At 42.4% G+C, this 15,702-nt stretch overlaps 1 long non-coding RNA gene across 1 annotated transcript in view; it reads left to right on the top strand.

Annotated features, from left to right (window-relative positions):
* Window positions 1–12,532: 12,532 nt before the first annotated feature.
* The window catches only part of LOC126474180 (uncharacterized), a 123,489-nt gene continuing 120,319 nt past the window's right edge, over window positions 12,533–15,702 (top strand). The window contains exon 1 of the long non-coding RNA XR_007586580.1: window positions 12,533–12,652. This is a non-coding gene — a long non-coding RNA (uncharacterized LOC126474180). The remainder of the gene's footprint in view (window positions 12,653–15,702) is intronic.

Genomic DNA, 15,702 nt, shown 5'->3' with positions numbered 1-15,702 from the left:
CCATCTTCCGATCGATAGTGCAACCAAATTGGCAGCATATCGGCGAGACATTCGCCTTCGTGGACAGCAATTCGCGCCCCCATCGTGCACATCTTGTGAATGATTTACTTCAGGATAACATCACTCGACTGGAGTCGCCACCATGAACCCTACCTAACATGCCTGTGTTAGATTGAAAAGGGCTGTTTATGGATGACGGGACCCACCAACCACTCTGAGGGATCTAGGTCGAATCGCCGTTGAGAAGTGGGACAATCTGGATCAACAGTGGCAAATGGTTCAAATGGCACTATGGGACTTACCGAGCGAGGTGGCGCAGTGGTTAGCACACTGGACTCGCATTCGGGAGGACGACGGTTCAATCCCGCGTCCGGCCATCCTGATTTAGGTTTTCCGTGATTTCCCTAAATCGCTCCAGGCAAATGCCGGGATGGTTCCTTTGAAAGGGCACGGCCGACTTCCTTCCCCGTCCTTCCCTAATCCGATGAGACCGATGGCCTCGCAGTTTGGTCTCTTCCCCCAAAAACAACCAACCAACAACAACTATGGGACTTAACTTCTAAGGTCATCAGTCCCCTAGAACCTAACTAACGTAAGGACATCACACACATCCATGCCCGAGGCAGGATTCGAACCTGCGACCGTAGCGGTCGCGCGGTTCCAGACTGTAGCGCCTAGAAGCGCTCGGCCACCCCGGCCGGCGACCAACAGTGCCTTGATGAACTTGTGGATAGTATGCCACGGCGAATGCAGGCATGCATCAATGCAAGAGGACGTGCTACAAGTTATTAGAGGTACCGGTGTGTTCAGTAGTCTGGACCACCGTCTCTGTATGGTGATACAACATGCAATGTGTGGTTTTCATGAAGATTAAAAAGGGCGGAAATGATGTTTATGTTGATCTCTATTCCCATTTTCTGTACAGGTTCCGGGACTCCTGGAACAGAGGTGACACAGATTTTTTTAAATGTATGTATACTAAATTTTGTTATAACGTGAGAGGGCATAACGTTGGATGGGCGCAGTGATCTCCACATCTGTGAACACGGTACGCTCAAAGGTCAGATTTATTGTAACACTGCACTCGTTCCCCATGCGCGTCTTCTCAGGAGTGCTTTTGGTCTTGACTTCATTTCTATAGATGTCAATGTGCAACGCTATCGAAGAGCAAAGTAAGAGGGGCTCTTCGGACGAGGGGGTATTCGGCGAATTGACTGGCCTGCCGTTCTCCCGACTTCGATCCCGTCGAGCATGTGTTTTATCCGAGCGTTAAGCAGATGTTTTGCAGCACCTCCACATGTAGCAACGACCATCCAGAAACTGTCTACTGCGCTATTGGAGGAGTGGCACACCCTAAATCGGGAACTTTTTACCATACCTGTGGCCAGCCTGGGAGTGCGTTGTAGAGTATGAGCTATCTTCTGCGGTGATCCTAGACCATATTAAAATCCATGTCCCCTCCCGCCTGTAATGTCCTGAGGACCATCAAGAATTGAGGCGACTTAGTATAATTATTGCCTTCGAATAAAGTATCATTTGTTATCGTCTCATTGCGTACTCTTTCAATTAATTTCTTCGCTGTCCTGTAGGAGTTCTTTTTTATGGTCCAAGTTTCGTCTAGGTATAGTACAATCCAGTGCCACATCTTGCGAAAGTTACTTTCGTCGTTATATTTTACTTATCATTGTATTTCCAAAGTTACCTTGACGATTATTTTCGTTTTCAAAGCAGTGGATTTGTTCAGCTATGGAAATCACTCCAGCGCTGGAAAAGATTATAGATTATGCACGATAATATGTTGCTCATTTCCGTATGGTACTAATAGAAACCAACAGCTGTAATCACGCAGTCTCTCTAGACAGTCCAGTTTCCAATTCCATAGGACAGTAATTTAGGGTGGACATGTAACAGAGAGTCCTCCTCTCTAGACAGTCCAATTTACAATTCCGTAGAACAGTAATTCAGTGTGGACATGTAACAGAGAGTGCTCTGAAACTAGAAATAACTAGTCGCATCTGAACAGAAAATCTCAAGGAAAATTTCTTGTCCCAGTACATGACGTCGCCAATGAGAGACAAACAGACCCCAGATAGTTACGAACTAGAAATTACTGGATTTCGTGCGACCTGGAAGGAGGCCAACTGGCTGGCCAAGAAAAGAAGGAAGATTAGAGTTTAATGTCCCGTCGGCAACGAGGTCACTAAAGGTAGAGCTCAGGCTCGGACTAGGTAAGGGTTGCCAAAGAAATCGGCAGTGCTCTTTCAAGAGAATCTCCTGGTATCTGCCTCGAGCGAGTTAGGGAAATTATGGAAAACCTAAATCTGGATGGCCAGATGGGGATCTGAACTGTCGTCCTCCCGAATTCGATTCCACTGTGCTAACCACTGTGTCACTTCGTTCTGTGTTAAGAAAAGGATGGAGGAATATGATCTGGAGTATATGTGGTAACGGTGCAGGCAGCAGATGGACATGCAGTAGAAAATGACAAGTGTGAAATCTGTAGAAGTGACTCTTGAAGTAGTCGGAAAAATATTGCGTGATTATAATTAAAGTGCAGCTATTTGCAGTGGTTCAGTGTGGGCTGTAATTATTGTATGACAGTGAAACTTGGTAGGTGTGCTAACGCGTTAATGCGGAACCAATTTACACTGGAAAAAAATTAGTTCCAATTTTGGCCACCAGATGCAAATCTGGTTCTGTAAAGTAAGAAAAATCACACCGTCTTCAGGCCACAAGTGGCCCATCGGAACCATCCGACCGCCGTGTCATCCTCAGATGAGGATTCAGATAGGAGTGGCATGTGGTCAGCACACCGCTCTTCCGGTCTTTATGATAGTTTTCTTTCACCGAAGCCTCTACTATTAGGTCGAGTAACTCCGCAGTTGACATCACGAGGCTAAGTGCTCCCCGAAAAATTGCAACAGTGCATGGCAGCCCAGATGGTCACCCATCCAAGTGCCGGCCACGCCCTACAGCTCTTAAACTCGGTGATCTGCCGGGAACCGGTATATCCCCTGCGGCAAGGCCGTTGCCGTGAAACAAGAAAGACTTACAGAAATGTTTCGATATGTAATGGATTAGCAACAGGATGTGGGCAGAAAAGGTCAAACAAGTGAGAAACGCATAATGTTGATGGTATTATTAACTGCTACTTAAACAGTTTGTTCACTATTAGCACCAGAGACGTCGACGAGGTGCTGTACAGCGCCAGATTAGCAGCTGGTGGCCAAAATTGGAACTAATTATTTTTCAGCGCATGTAATTTTTCCCGAGGGCATGCAGCTTTAAGTAGTAAAGGAGTTTTGCTATTTGGGGAGCAAAATAACTGATGATGGTTGAAGCAGAGAGGATATAAAATGTAGACTGGCAATGGCAAGGAAAGCGTTTCTGAAGAAGAGAAATTTGTTTACATAGAGTATAGATTTAAGTGTCAGGAAGTCGTTTCTGAAAGTATTTGTATGGAGTGTAGCCGTGTATGGAAGTGAAACATGGACGATAAATAGTTTGGACAAGAAGAGAATAGAAGCTTTCGAAAAGTGGTGCTACAGCAGAATGCTGAAGATTAGATTGGTAGATCACATAACTAACGAGGAGGTATTGAATAGAATTGGAGAGCAGAGAAATTTGTGGCACAACTTGACTAGAAGAAGGAATAGGTTGGTAGGGCATACTCTGAGGCATCAATGGATCACCAATTTAGTATTGGAGGGCAGCGTGGAGGGTAAAAATCGTAGAGGGAGACCAAGAGATGAATACACTAAGCAGATTCAGAAGGATGTAGGTTGCAGTAGGTACTGGGAGATGAAGAAGCTTGCACAGGATAGAGTAGCACGGTGAGCTGCATCAAACCAGTCTCTGGACTGCAGACCACAGCAACAACAATCGCTTCCGCATTGACGCATTAGCATATCTACCAAATTCTGCTGCTACACAATAATTTCAGCCCACTCTGGACTTCCGCGAGTAGCTGAATTTTTAATTATAACCACCCCGTAGAACACGCACAGGAGGAATATAGAAGAAATAGTAAAGTGGACCACACAGTACAAAAGCGCTTTGTAAGCAATTTCCAACGCCCGAGAAATATACTCGCCATATTTCGACGCAGCGTTAGGTTAATAAGCGCTCAATGTCGAATAGAACATGACGGATAAGTTGAAACCAATTAGGTAGGAGTGGTATTTTATGAGAGAATTTGACTGAAATAAACATCGTGTAAAATTAGAGTGACATTACGTTTGTTACTCGTTGGCTGCCCAGTGACTTCTGAAGTCCAACTATCGCACGAAGGCAATAACTCTTAATTAGAATTAACAAAATTTCTACTTTTAAGAAAATGTCTTTGTAACCTTAAATTGTTGAAATTATATATTTACACCTTGTACGAATGCAGTTTCGGCCTTTTCTTACTTTCAGTTGGAACACATAAAAACTGCTAAAACAGAGTGCTCATACAAAATTATGTCAATCCACTCACAATGTGCCAAAAATTGCTATATTATAAAACAATGCATTTCGTGCATTAGCACATGACAGACTTCAGAAATATCAGACAGTTATAGAGGTCATCATTAAGACATTATAATAAGTGCCAAATCTTCAGGAACCAAAGATTCATTAGGTCTTTCTATGTCGATGAGCCGTCAGTCTGTCTGATAGTCATACAGAGGACGAGCATTAGTTTCATAACAATATCAAGGAGAAGGAATGAAATGGGTTTCACTCCGCCTCGGGAACTGTTGAGGAGATGTGTGTGTTAACCATAACCCCTCAGATACTAATATCCAGTGACCTCACTAGCGGAGCATAACACAGAATTTGTGACCATCTCGATCCCTTCGTCGAGTTTGATTTTTCAATACTTTTTAGGCACAGATCATGCAAAATACAATAACATGAGACATAAAAGGACGAATTTGTCGTTATACATTGTAGGAATACACCAGATGAAAATAGTGCGCCCTTTTAAGAGCTGTCAGCAGGCACATCAAGCAGTTTAAGATATGAATTTTTCTGGATTCATGAGCTGAGTGATAATGTCGTTTCGTATAGTATGTATTCGTCGTCTCCGAACGAAGTGTAATTCACTCGCATGTGAGTGTAAACATTATAGAGAGAGGTCTTCAAGACGATTCCGTTACCAGACAGCTCAAGAAAGTTCGTAATTTATTGTTCCAAAATGAACTAGAACTATGTCTCCTAAACTGTGTGCTGTTTGCATTACTATAACTATACTTCATGTATTATTTTGGTAAGCTTATAGTCACGTTGTAAACATAACACAGTTGTCGTGTCATACGCAGTCTCCATAAAGGTAACCTCCTGAATTTATCGTTCGCCTTTTGAAATCTGTTAAGAGTAGTTGCACAACATTGAAAGCTTCATCTTTAAATTCTTTGTGGTTAATATTATCCGAAAACCCAGTTTTGCGAATAAAGATTAACTTCGCTGTACAAAAAATTGACGTATTTCATCTTCAGTCAGCTGTCACTGACAGGTTTTCTCTGGTTCCTCTAATGATACCAGATTGACTTCTTATACTTACTTCCGATTCCCTCAACGCTTTGAAGATAAAAACCTACTCGTCACAGACAAGTAATGCACTTGGCAGCAGTGAATGTTCCCGAAAGCATATGACCAGTTTCTTCCTCCATAGCATGTCTTTCAGCATTGTCAGTATTATAATAACTGTAAAATGCCGTAATCGTTGATGCTCTTACGTCTCCTGCGTGGTAGACTTACGTGCAACACAAGTAGGGCCAGCGACCTAGGGGAAGCTGATTAACGCCGCAACATACGTAGCTGCACGTGAAAAACCGACTGCGAACAACTCGCTGAACAGAGCCGTAGCATGAACCGTTCAAGGGAAGTGATATACCTTACGAAAATGGTCTGGGTTTCATGACGTACAGGTAGACTCAATGTTTATAAGTGGCTTATCAATTCCATTGTCTGCATGGGTAACTCTGTTCCCAACGAGAAACATTAAACATAGTTGTCAATAGCATGACGTATTTCTCTAGCTTTCTATCACATGTTTCTATCGACTTATCTCACTCTGCATCGACAAGTTCTGCTGGTTTCGAGAGATTTGGTCTGAAAATTTCGGACAAGTAACGAGTTACCTGAATAAAGTTTTAGAGTTTCTAAAGACTTGGTGTGTTCTCTTTAGGCAATTTCTTCACCAGACTGGCTTGTTTCCTTTGCCAATAGCTTCTTAGTTGTCCCTCTGTCAAATTAATTCCACACCACTGTGACTGCAGTAATTAATGTAAGGCTTGTTGAGAACTGATGTTTTAGCTTTTGTGACACTTTGCATAAACTTCCTGCAAGCAGTAGCCTCCAAAGGATAGACTCATCCACAGCGGTACTGTGGGTAAATAGCATGAAATTACTGACAGAAACGTACTGTGTAGCTTTCGCCTTCTGGGTAGTCGAAAAATAGGGAAGGACAGGTTTCCTTCTTTCTCAAGACCGGAAATATAACGACCCCAAGTTGCGAAGAAAGTGTGACACCAGATTTAGAAATGTCTAATAGAAGTTGTTGCAGTACTATTATTAATACCCACATGTCAAAGACACCAATAATCAATACTAATTAATATTACATGTTGAGGATATTTAGATCCTAAGTTTTGTAACGAGGATAGGATCCGTGGATGAATCTGTAAATCCGAAGTTAGTCTATTTGAAAAAATAGTTTCTCGATTCACGATTTGCATATATCCAACTCCAATGAAAGAAAAAAAGACGTTACGTATGATTTACATGAAGAGACAAACAACATATTAATGATTCAGCAAAATTGGATAATTTATTCAAGGGAAAAGGCTTCTCAAAGTGAGCAAGTCAATAAGCCATTCGCCCACCTCTGGTTGTTATGGAACGAATTATTGGGCTTGGTATTCATTGAAAGAGTTGTTGGATATCCTCCTGAGGAATATCGTGCCAAATTGTATATAATTGGCGCTTTAGATCGTTAAAATCCCGATCTGTTTGGAGGGCTCTACTCCTAATGCCCCAGACTTTCTCATTTGGGAAGATATCCGGCGATCTTGCCGGGAAATTTTGGCTAAATTTCAAACGCAATCACATAGGGGGGATCTTACACACGGTGTGTTTCACTGTTAAAGTTGGAGTGCGTGTGTTCCTAGAAGAGTAAACCGATATATTGCTTACTCCTACGTATATCTCGGCAAATAATCGTGAAGGTAAAGTCTGAGACATTCGAGCTCATATGGAGACAAGCGATGTACTCGTACAATCAGAATTTTGGAAAAACATTATCCACAGATTTCTGAAGATTGTACGATAAGTGCAAGAATTACCGCTCAATCAGCTTTACAGCTCATGCATACAAGTTGCTGACAAGAGTAACATCGAGAAGTATGTAAAAGAAAATTGAGGATTTGTTAGATGAGTATCACTTTGGCTTTAGGAAACATAAAAGCACTTCTGATGTTGTGGTCGATAATGAAAGCAAGACTGACGAAAAATAGACACGTTCAAAGAACTTCTCGCCCTGGAGAAAGCGTTCGACAATGTAAAATAATGCAAGATGTTCGAAATTCTTAGAAAAGTACGTCACCAGGGATAGGTGAGTGATATAAAATATGTACAAGAGCCAAGAGGGAACGATAATACTGAAAAACCAAGAACGAAGTACTCCAAAAGAGTGTAAGAAACGGATGTAGTCTTTCGCCCCTAGTGCTCAGTCTATGTATCGAAGAAGTAGTGACGGAAATAAAAGAAAGGTTCAACAGTGGGATTAAATTCAGGGCGAAAAGATATCAATGATAAGACATGCTGATGACATTGCTATCCTCAGCGGAAATGAAAAAGAATTAGAGGATCTGTTGAATGAAATGAACAGTCTAATGACTAAAGAACGTGAATTGAGCGTAAACCGAAGAAGCAGAAATGACAACAGCGAGAAAGGTAATTTCAAAGTTGGTGATCGTGAATTAGATGAAGTTGAGGAATTCTGTTATCTTGGCTGCAAAATAACCCATGACGGAAGGAGGAAGGAGGACGCAAAAGTTAGACTAGCACTGGCGAAACGGGAATTCCCGGCCAAGAGAAATTTACTGGTATCAAACATAGGCCTTGTTTTTGAGGAAGAAATTTCTGAGAATGTACAGTCGTGGACGAAACGAGCGAGACCCCTCGCCTTTTCGTAATGCGATCCGCACAGCTTTGAAGTCTGCTACACAGCATAACAGGCAAGGCGACCAAGTGCTACCAACATACTACGCACAAGTGTGAAATTGAAAAACTATCCGAACGTTGACAGACAGTTTTCAGTCACATGTAAGACTATATAAATGCTAGTTAGTGTGTTAAACAACACGTAAATATAAGATATAAATGAAAGAGGGAACGCTAATTAGTATGAACTGTACTAATAAAAATGAATTTCTTACACCACCAAGGGACCGTATACCGCAGGAAGTGCGATACATTTCCGCTTATTAGGTCTACCTGTACTCGAGGTAAATGGGTTTTAAGTGTTGGGTAGACAGATGATGGTCAAGAAAGTGAAACTAGTAGGGTTCCTTTTTTACCGATTTAGGTGACGAAATCCTAACAACGAAAACAGCTACGACAGTTACTGAAGATAAGGGCCGCATAAATAACACCCCCTGCTCTTTATTCGAAATGTTCTAGTTACAGTCGATACATCAGCATATTAATCGTAGCTATGCTTTCGACGCAAATCACATTTACAGGAATGCAAATAAAACCCATTTGCCTATATAAGTGGTACTTCAGATCCCAGTATTCATGCCACCGCGTTTTAGAAGTGCGAGCATTCCCATTGCTAGCTAGCTTAAAAAACACTTCAGCTAATTAACGTTTTCTGGCTGTGGCGAGTCTAATGGAGAATTGGAAACATTGTAGAATACGTTTAGCAGCTATGTACCCGTTTATTTCCTGGGGCGGTGCAGAATTATTCTACTAAATTTCCTCGCTAATGACAGTATTTTGTTATTTCGACAAACATCCCGAATGATTGCATATACGCCGTGACATAAAGGTAGAAAATTCATGTTTTTGACTCCAGAAAGCTCTGTCCAACAGAAACTGCAGATCACTTTGCCATTTTCAGTGAGAAATTGCCGGCTTATTGATGTGTGGGGTAATAACAGAGGGCTGTTTGCCTGGGTTGTCTGCTAGCGTAGTGAAAGATGTTTGCTACTGCAAGGGAGGTCTGGTTAGTTTTCGGTTCTAATCTCGATGGAGGCAGATAGACTATCAGTAAAGCAATTGTATGAAATTCTCGTGGCCCCAATACGTTTTATTGGTACCTTTATTATGTACCGGCGCCCTGTGGATGTAAATATGAAAATTTTGTAGAATTTCATACTTGTTACTGCCTACTTCTTCCGCTTCTGTCAATAAATGAATTGACTGTAGTGTGGCACTGAATGATTTTTAACTGAATTTCGTTATGTATCTTCACGCATTGCTAAATTTGCACACTTTCATGGTAGGTCAGCAACGGTAATCCAGTATGACTGGTCTGAACGTTGACACAGACCGTTTTGCGGCCGAATGCGCATAGTATTTTGCTAATTCGAAATCATCTGGGGTACTTTAACTTAGTAAAACGAAATCTGAAATTCATTTTTATTAGTACAGTTCATACTAATTAGCGTTTCTTCTTTCATTTATACGTTACATTTGTGTGTTGTGTTTAACACACTAATCAGCATTAATATAGTCTTACACATAATTGTCTGACAAAGTTCAGATAGTTTTTCAGTTTCACGCATATGCATAGTATGTTGGTAGCATTTCGTCGCCTTGCCTGTTATGCTGTGTAGCAGACTTTAAAGCTGTGCAGATCAGCATAACGAAAAGACGAGGGATCTCGCTCGTTTTGTCCACGAGTGTGCATGGTAGTGAAACGTGGACTGTGGGAAAACCGGAATAGAAGAGAATCGAAGCATTTGAGATCCGGTGCTACAGAAGAATGTTGAAAATTAAGTGGACTAGTAAGTGGACGAATGAGGAGGTTCACTGAAGAATTGGTGAGGAAAGAAATATTTGGAAAACACTGACAAGAAGAAGGGACAGGATGAGAGGAAATCTATTAAGACATGAGCTAATAACCTCCATGGTACTAGAGGGAGGCGTAGAGGCTAATAATTGTAGAGGAAGACAGAGATTGGAATACATCCAGCAGATGCTTGAGGATGTAGACTGTAAGTGCCGAGCGGTCTTAGGCGCTGCAGTCATGGACTGTGCGGCTGGTCCCCGCGAAGGTTCGAGTCCTCCCTCGGGCATGGGTGTGTGTGTTTGTCGTTAGGATAATTTAGGTTAAGTAGTGTGTAAGCTTAGGGACTGATGACCTGAGCAGTTTAGTCCCATAAGATTTCACACACATTTGAATATTTGAATGAAATGAACAGTCTAATGACTAAAGAACGTGAATTGAGCATAAACCAAAGAAACAGAAATGACAACAGCGAGAAAGTTAATTACAAAGCTGGTGATCGCGAATTAGATAAAGTTGAGGAATTCTGTTACCTTGGCAGCAAAACAACTCATGACGGAAGGAGCAGGGAGGACGTAAAAGCTAGACTAGCACTGGCGAAATGGGAATTTCTGCTCAAGGGAAATTTACTGGTATGAAACATAGGCCTTGTTTTTGAGGAAGAAATTTCGGTGAAACGTGGACTGTGAGAAAACCGGAATAGAAGAGAATCGAAGCACTTGAGATCTGATGCTACAGAAGAATGTTGAAAATTAAGTGGACTAGTAAGTGGAGGAAAGAGAATGTTCACCGCACAATAGGCGAGGAAAGGAATATTTGGAAAACACTGGCAACAAGAAGGGACAGGATGAGAGGACATCTGTTAACATATGAGGAAGCTTTAAGTATGCTGTTTAGTTTTTTATGTTGGTAACGCCACGTAGCGCTCTGTATGAAAATCACTGGCTGTGATGTGTGCACTCTGTGGCTGGTTGGACTCATTGTTGGAACATTTGCTATTCTAGCGTTGGGCAGATGGATGTGAACAGCGCGTAGCATTGCGCAATTGGAGGTGAGCAGCCAGCAGTGGTGGATGTGGAGAGAGAGATGCCAGAGTTTTGAGACGTTACTATAAGGGGACGATCTGGACGTGTGTCCACCAGAAAAAGGAAAGTTGTAAAGATAGTTGTCATGAATTGATAGATATATATGATGACTTTTGAAAATTATTAAGGTAAAGCCATTGTTTGTTCTCTGTCAAAATCTTTCATTAGCTAACTATGCCTATCAGTAGTTAGTGCCTTCAGTAGTTAGAATCTTTTATTTAGCTGTCAGTATTGGCGCTCGCTGTATTGCAGTAGTTCGAGTAACTAAGATTTTTGTGAGGTAAGTGATTCATGAAAGGTATAGGTTGTTGTTAGTTAGGGCCATTCTTTTGTAGGGATTATTGAAAGTCAGATTGCGTTGCGCTAAAAAAAATATTGTGTGTCAGTTTAGTGATGATCAAAATAAGTAAAGAGAGAACTGTCTGAGTACATTCAGTTTTACTCAGCTGTCTTTGTATCAAATAACGTGCAAGTTTACCAGCACAGTAATTCATAAATTTTTCTGAGGGGGTGTTTCAAAATAACCTCCATGGTACTAGAGGAAGCCGTAGAGGGGAATAACCGTAGAGGAAGACAGAGATTGGAATACATCCAGCAAATGACTTAGGATGTAGACTGCAAGTGCTACTCTGAGATGAAAAATTTGGCACAGGAATGGAATTTGTTGCAGACCGCATCTTACGAGTCAGAATACTCATGACCAAAAAAATAAAAAAATAAAAAATTATAATAATAATAACTGTGGCTTAGAAGCTGTCGTTGTCTTGAAGTGACTTAAACAGGTAAAAGTGTTCACTAAGTACGCACATCCACACAGCGCTAGGATGGCTTCCAGGTACATACGTTGATGTAAGCCTACGAGAAATAAAGAATATTTCATACTTTAGCACTATTTTCAGTGGCAGTTAAAGTTCACAAGTGCAGCCTCAAGGTATTCTACTATTGGTCTTGAGTGTCAGGTCCATGAACCTTCCGCTGGCTAGAGCATATTGTGGAATGTGAGTGCGGGGCGGGGCAGGCTCCGTTCGAAGATGGCGGGGCGCGAGCCGGCACCTGCCGAGATGAATGCTTCCGGCGTATTTTTACCGGCCAACCCCAATAAACGGGCGGGCCGGCGGCGCTGGCAGATGTAAACACAGCGGCACTCGCGCCGCGTAAACACGTGGCCGGCGTATATCAAACCGGGGAGCGCGCCACCGCAGACGCCGACACCGACGCCGACGGCGGGCGCGCATTTCCTCGCCGCTGCGGCTGTGCGCCCCGCCACGACGCCGGTCGTGCTTAAAATGGCGCCGGCAGAGGGCGGCGTTCGCGTGGGAGGCGGCGGCGGCGGCGGCGGCGGAGGCGCGGGCACGCCCGTGGATATTCCGCGGCTCGGATTTCCGTCGCCGTGGCAACCGGTGACGGAGGCGGCCGCTGCCGCCGCTGCGACGGACCCCCAGTACGCGTTCGGCGCGCGCTCTGCTCACAGTGCCCGAGGCGACGCCGCTCGCAGCAGTGGGCGAAGCTCAGCGCGACTTCTACTGAAGGCTTCAACCGAAGTGATAAAGGCTCTTTCCGCCAACCGGTACGTATACTTCAAACATTATAACTCACCCTTGGTTATTTCGTGGTACTTGACCGTTCAAAGAGGTACGTTTTCGATTTAATGGCAGCAGTGACCGTATGATTTCTTCAGGTGACTGTTGTTTAACGCGATGCATTGAGAGTGAAAATACGTGTGAAGAATTTTAAATACAGTGTTTAACGTTGTGATATTGCTCCACAGCGTTGAGTATCAATCAAGATACGATCGTGTGGAGTATATTCGCAGATATGTTAGTGGCTCGAGAAATATTTGCCTGAAAGGTCCCAGTTCATTATACTGGACTCTGTTTGTTCTACCGAAAGGTCGTCTTATTTTCTGAACACACTGAACGACTTGTCAGATATGATCAGTAACATTGAATCTACATCTACTTCTTTATCTATACTTCGCAAGACACCTTGCCATGTGTGGCATACCGTACTTTTTGTGGCATTGTCATTTCCCCCTTTCCCTGTTCCAGGAACGACTTATCAGATACGATCAGTAACATTGTATCTACATCTACTTCTTTATCTATACTTCGCAAGACACCTTGCCATGTGTGGCATACCGTACTTTTTGTGGCATTGTCATTTCCCCCTTTCCCTGTTCCAGGAACGACTTATCAGATATGATCAGTAACATTGTATCTACATCTACTTCTTTATCTATACTTCGCAAGACACCTTGCCATGTGTGGCATACCGTACTTTTTGTGGCATTGTCATTTCCCCCTTTCCCTGTTCCAGTCGCGATCACATCACTGGAAAAACGATCGCTGGTAAGACTCATCCTGAGCTCGTATCTCTCTAATTTTACCTTCATGATCTTCCCTCGAGATATACCGGTTGATCAAAAAGTCAATATAAATCTGAAAACTGAATAAATCTCGGAATAATGTAGATAGAGAGGTACAAATTGACACACATGCTTGGAATGGCATGGGGTTTTATTAGAACAAAAAAAAAAAAAAAATACAAAAGTTCAAAAAATATACGACAGATGGCGCTTCATCTGATGAGAACAGCAATAATTAGCGTAACAAAGTAAGACAAAGCAAAGATGATGTTCTTTACAGGAAATGCTCAATACGTCCACCATCATTCCTCAACAATAGCTGTAGTCGAGGAATAATGTTTTGAACAGCACTGTAAAGCATGTCCAGAGTTATGGTGAGGCATTGGCGTCGGATGTTGTCTTTCAGCACCCCTAGACATGTCGGTCGATCACGATACACTTGCGACTTCAGGTAACCCCAAAGCCAATAATCGCACGGACTGAGGTCTGGGGATTGACGGCTGAGCACACGATCATCATCAAACGACGCGCGCAAGTGATCTTTCACGCGGACATTTTGTGAACTTTGTTTTTTTTTTGTTCTAATAAAGCCCCATGTTATTCCAAGCATGTGTGTCAATTTTTACCTCTCTATGTACATTATTCTGTGGTTTATTAAGTTTTCAAATTTATACTGACTTTTTGATCACCCGGTACATAGGAGGAAGCATTGGTTGACTCTTCTAGGAACGAACGCTCTAGTAACTTCAACAGTAAATTATAGCGTGATGTAGTACGCCTATCTTGCACTGGAGCTGGCTGAGCATCTGTACGAGGCTTTCATGCTTACTAAATGTAACTAAACGCGCTGTTCTTCTTTGTATCTTCTGTACTTCCTCTACGAATCCTGTGTGGTACAGATCCCAAACTGACGAGTAATATACAGATGTTGCGCGAACGAGGGTAACGTAAGCTACCTCCTTTCTGAGTAAATTACATTTCTTGAGAATTCTTGCAGTGAATGTCAGTCTGGTATCTACCTTCACTGCGATTAGTTTTGTAGTCGGTCCACTTTAAATCAGTTTTGTGGTAAGGTCCTGTTGGACCAAACTGCTGAGGACATCGGTCCCTAGGCTTACAAACTACTTAATATAACTTAAACTAACATACGCTAAATAACACTGCACGCATACTCCTAGATATTTTATGGATGTGAATGTTTCCAGTGGTCATCCTGAAATTCTATGATCATACAATAACAGGTCTTTCTGCCCACTTAAACACCATATATTACATTTGTATAAGTTGAGGGTCAACTTCCAGTCCCTGCACCAAACGTCGATACTCTGCCGGCCTTCCTGCATTTCGCTACAGTTGTCTAGCGATGCGCCTTCCTTGTATACAACTGCATCATCCGTGTAAAGCCTCGTGTAATTTCCGACGTTATCCAGTAATGCTCCCATAACACTTCCTTGCCTTATCAGATTGTTCGCTAACGGTGCTGTTGTGTAGAGCTGTAAGACTAGGGCAAAATTTCCACGGACGCTGTTTTTAAAGGTGTAAATGTGTGAGCATGACTTGGACGCAGCTCCGACCAGTCTCCTTTCCGAAACGTGTTTGACACTGTCCGACGGCATCAACCAAGATACGATCATACTATTAAACTATAACAACAAGTGCATGACATTGGATGGTGAATTTGAATGAAACTGTATGTGAAGATGTTGTCGGTGTGGTAGTTAACATTACGACAGAAACTTCAGGTGCCCCAGGGCAAAACGTTCCCTGTAAAGACAAACAATTTATCAGATAGAATCAGCAGCGCTGTAAGATTGTTCTTTGAGGAAACCGGTCACCACAAAAATACAGATTTCTTGCGGTCAAGATTGTCTATGTTCATTTTACTGTATAAAACGTCCGCTTGTGTAATTAATGGGAACAGTCTTTAAGTATGCACAACAGTAAGCAAATGACTGTAACGTAGACAGAAAATCCAATATTGTCTGTGAATTAATCCATGATTGGACGTGAGGTCGTGCCTATTCTCAGCTTGGAAGCCAAAAGCACTAATTTAACAAGACTCCAACTTACATGGTTTTATTATCACCAATATCAACACAAATCTTCATTGCATGGGTAGCAATTACACACTTCCATCCTTCCAAAGACTCCACAGCAGTGTCATTATTCTACAAAGGTGCAAAAGATAAAAATATATAAAGAAATACATGTATGCGGCGCGAAAGACACACGAGTTTGTTCAGCATATTCTG

The sequence above is a fragment of the Schistocerca serialis genome, chromosome 4 (genome assembly GCF_023864345.2).
Source record: "Schistocerca serialis cubense isolate TAMUIC-IGC-003099 chromosome 4, iqSchSeri2.2, whole genome shotgun sequence".
Classification (NCBI taxonomy): domain Eukaryota; kingdom Metazoa; phylum Arthropoda; class Insecta; order Orthoptera; family Acrididae; genus Schistocerca; species Schistocerca serialis.
Note: the sequence above shows the minus strand (reverse complement) of the source record. Positions and strands in the feature narration are given on the sequence as shown.